Source organism: Odontomachus brunneus, unplaced genomic scaffold (assembly GCF_010583005.1).
Source record: "Odontomachus brunneus isolate Ranch 3 - 2012 unplaced genomic scaffold, Obru_v1 Obru_scaffold_371, whole genome shotgun sequence".
NCBI lineage: Eukaryota > Metazoa > Arthropoda > Insecta > Hymenoptera > Formicidae > Odontomachus > Odontomachus brunneus.
In genome coordinates, this window is record NW_022639821.1 from 68,205 (window position 1) to 71,401 (window position 3,197).

Below are 3,197 nucleotides of genomic sequence, written 5' to 3' on the forward strand. Positions count from 1 at the left end.
ACTTGACGCTTCTTTGTCTCCGCGCGTCGTACACGTGTGCGTCGCGTGCTCGCGGCGCTCGCTTGCTATTGTTTCCGCTGTGCTTGATTTCTCGCGTGATCTTCGCTCGCTTTGTTTATACTCGTTATCGTGTTTTGTTTGTCGGTCTTTCGGCGTTTTATTGTTGGCGCAACGCGCCGGTGCACGGCCCGACTGATGGTCGGTCGGGCCGGAGTAGTGACGATGCAGGTGTGCATCGTTACAAATATTTGGGGACCTTTGAATGTTTGTTGGGGGGAATATGAATGTTTGCTCCGCTTCCGCGGGGGGTGAGGATAAAGCATTGTCATCTAAGCTTGCAATTGGGGGTCGATTTTGTGAGAGTTGTGTTGAAATGCGCGAGCTATCGCGAGTGTCATTGCAGTGTAATTTACTAGGTGCGGTTTGGTAAGAAAATAGGGATTCGTCAGAGGATTCATTTGGAATAGAGGGATCTGAAGTAGAAAGAGGATTGCTCGAGGCAATCGGAAGATTTCTCGATAAAGCATCTGCGTTGAGGGTCCCTTTTTTATATTGGATTTCGAACTCATATTCTGACAATTTAGTACGCCATTTCCATAGGCGCGATGAAGGATCTTTAATCGAGTTTAACCACACGAGGGGTTTATGATCCGTGACAATTATAAATTTTCTACCATACAGGTAGGGTCTAAAATGATTTATGCAGTAAATGATGGCCAGACATTCTTTCTCGATTGTCGAATAATTTTGCTCTGCTTGATTTAAAACACGGGAAGTGTAAGCGATAGGGAGATCCTTTCCTATAGGACCTTGACTTAAAACTCCGCCTATAGCGTATCCTGACGCATCTGTCGTTAAATTAAAAGGTCGCAAAAAATCGGGGTATTGTAGAAGCGGTTCTGTAATTAAATAGTTTCGTAATATTTTAAAAGCTGTGTTTTGTTGTGCGCTCCATAAAAATTGCTTATCTTTCTTTAATAAATCTGTTAGGGGTTTAGCTATCTTGGAAAAATTAGAAATGAAACGTCGGTAGTAACCGGCGAGTCCTAGGAATTCTTTAATATTTTTGGGAGTTTTAGGTATTGGAAATTCTTGTATCGATTTAATTTTTGAAGGGTCGGGTTTTACTCCGTTTGAACTTATAATGTGACCTAAATATGTTACTTCGTGTCTCAGAAACTCACACTTGTCAGGTTGTAGCATTCAATTTGCTTCTCTTAATCTTTTCATTAATCTTTTGAATTTAATGTAATGCTCCTCTAAAGATTGAGCGTAAACTACAATATCGTCCATATATACGAAAAGTTCGTTGCCTTGTAGGCCTGATAATACATTGTCCATTAGCCGTTGAAAAGTTGCCGGCGCGTTTTTGAGTCCAAATGGCATTCTCTTAAATTCGTAGTGCCCATAGAGGGTACTAAAAGCAGTTTTAGGCGCATCTTTCTGCGACATCGGAATTTGGTGAAAACCGTACGCGAGATCTAGTACGGAAAAATATTTCGCATTACCCAATTGGTCCAAAATGTCTGTAATGTTAGGTAACGGGTATACATCGCCTATAGTTTTTTCATTTAATAATCGGTAATCTATCACCATTCTCCATCTTCTATTTCCGTGCGAGTCTGCCTTCTTTGGTACTATCCAAAGAGGTGAATTGTAAGGTGAATTTGAAATTTGTATAACGTTTTTCTTTAATAAATCGTTGACCTGTCTATCTACTTTTTCTTTATGTATCGGGGGAAATCTGTATTGCTTGACGTGAATTGGTACTTCATTTACCGTGGGAATTGAGTGTTCAGCAGAATTTGTAATGTCTAATTGTTCATTAGATAAATAGAATCTATCTGCGTTCTTAAAGATTAAAGATTTTACGTGTTTTCTCTCTTAATCGTTTAAATGGTCAAGGCGTAATGATTTTAAAATTTCAGCTTCTCTCGACGCTGGAGAGTAAGAGCTAGAACTGGAAATGGAATCAAAAGGACCATAGGCCGTCGGGATCCCTCGGGTCTCAACAGCACCACAGACAGTCGCGGGCCCTCGGTCGCAACTATTAAGGGTGATTTTAGCATCGATCACCTCTGAAGTAGTATTGAAAATGGGTAAGTATGCCTTGCCTTTACAATTAGTGACCACAGCGTCACCTAAAAATATGCCGTCTTTAGATTCTAAACGTGGGAGATATCCTTGAGATTTTTCGGGGTTAGTGATTGTGACGCAAAAGGGTGTCGCGGTACGCAGTTTGATTTCTATATGTTCTGCCTCGGCGAACGGGATGTGTACTGTACCGCAGGAAATTGATTTTTCTTTATAATTAATAGTCGCGTCATGCTGAGTAAAAAATGCTGTGCCTAAGACACCATGCTGTTTAAGTATGAAATTCTCGGGCAAAATGTGGAATTTGGTTTGCTTCCCGAGCAAATTAATAAGTGTAGAGTGTGTAACGTCCAGGCCTCCAAAAACTTTAAAACTTTCGCGCCACTATAATATTAAAAGGCCATAGTGGCCATTGGCCGATTTGTGCTAACTGAGTAATAACATAAGTAGTATTTTAAGCGAAAACCTATTTTAGTAGCGGATTTAATAATTCAATTGTTAAAAAGGGCCGAGATTAAATTATAAAATCGTCAACAGTACAATAAAAGCACTCTAGTATGATAATATATCATTGCAATTAATGGGGAAGTATAAAAGGCCATACATAACAACAGAATTATTAACACAATTAGAATAATATAAAATATTTGCGTAGCGAACTCGCATGAACACGAACGAACGATAACAAAATGACATCATCGCGTCGCTATGCATCACGCCACCGTGCATCACGTCATTCAGCCACCCGCATGCAGTACCAGGAAGCTGAAGAGTAGTGGAATCCCTTTAATGAAGGCCGACTTGGGACCACCATGCCACCCTGCAATTCGGCGCTGCAGTCCGGCCGCCGTCGGAAGCCGCCGGAGCCTATATAAGCCTTGCCACCGGAGCGCGCGAGCAGTCGCAGTCGCAGTTCATCATGTTTTCCTCACGACACTCACACGTAATTTTTGCTCCGCAGTTCTTCTTCAACATTTCACACACAGTGCGACACACAATTTTCACTCCGACACTCACACGTAATTTTTGCGCAGTAATTTCACACACAGTGCGACACACAATTTTGTCAGTAGTTACTCGACATTTTTCTCAGACACACACAT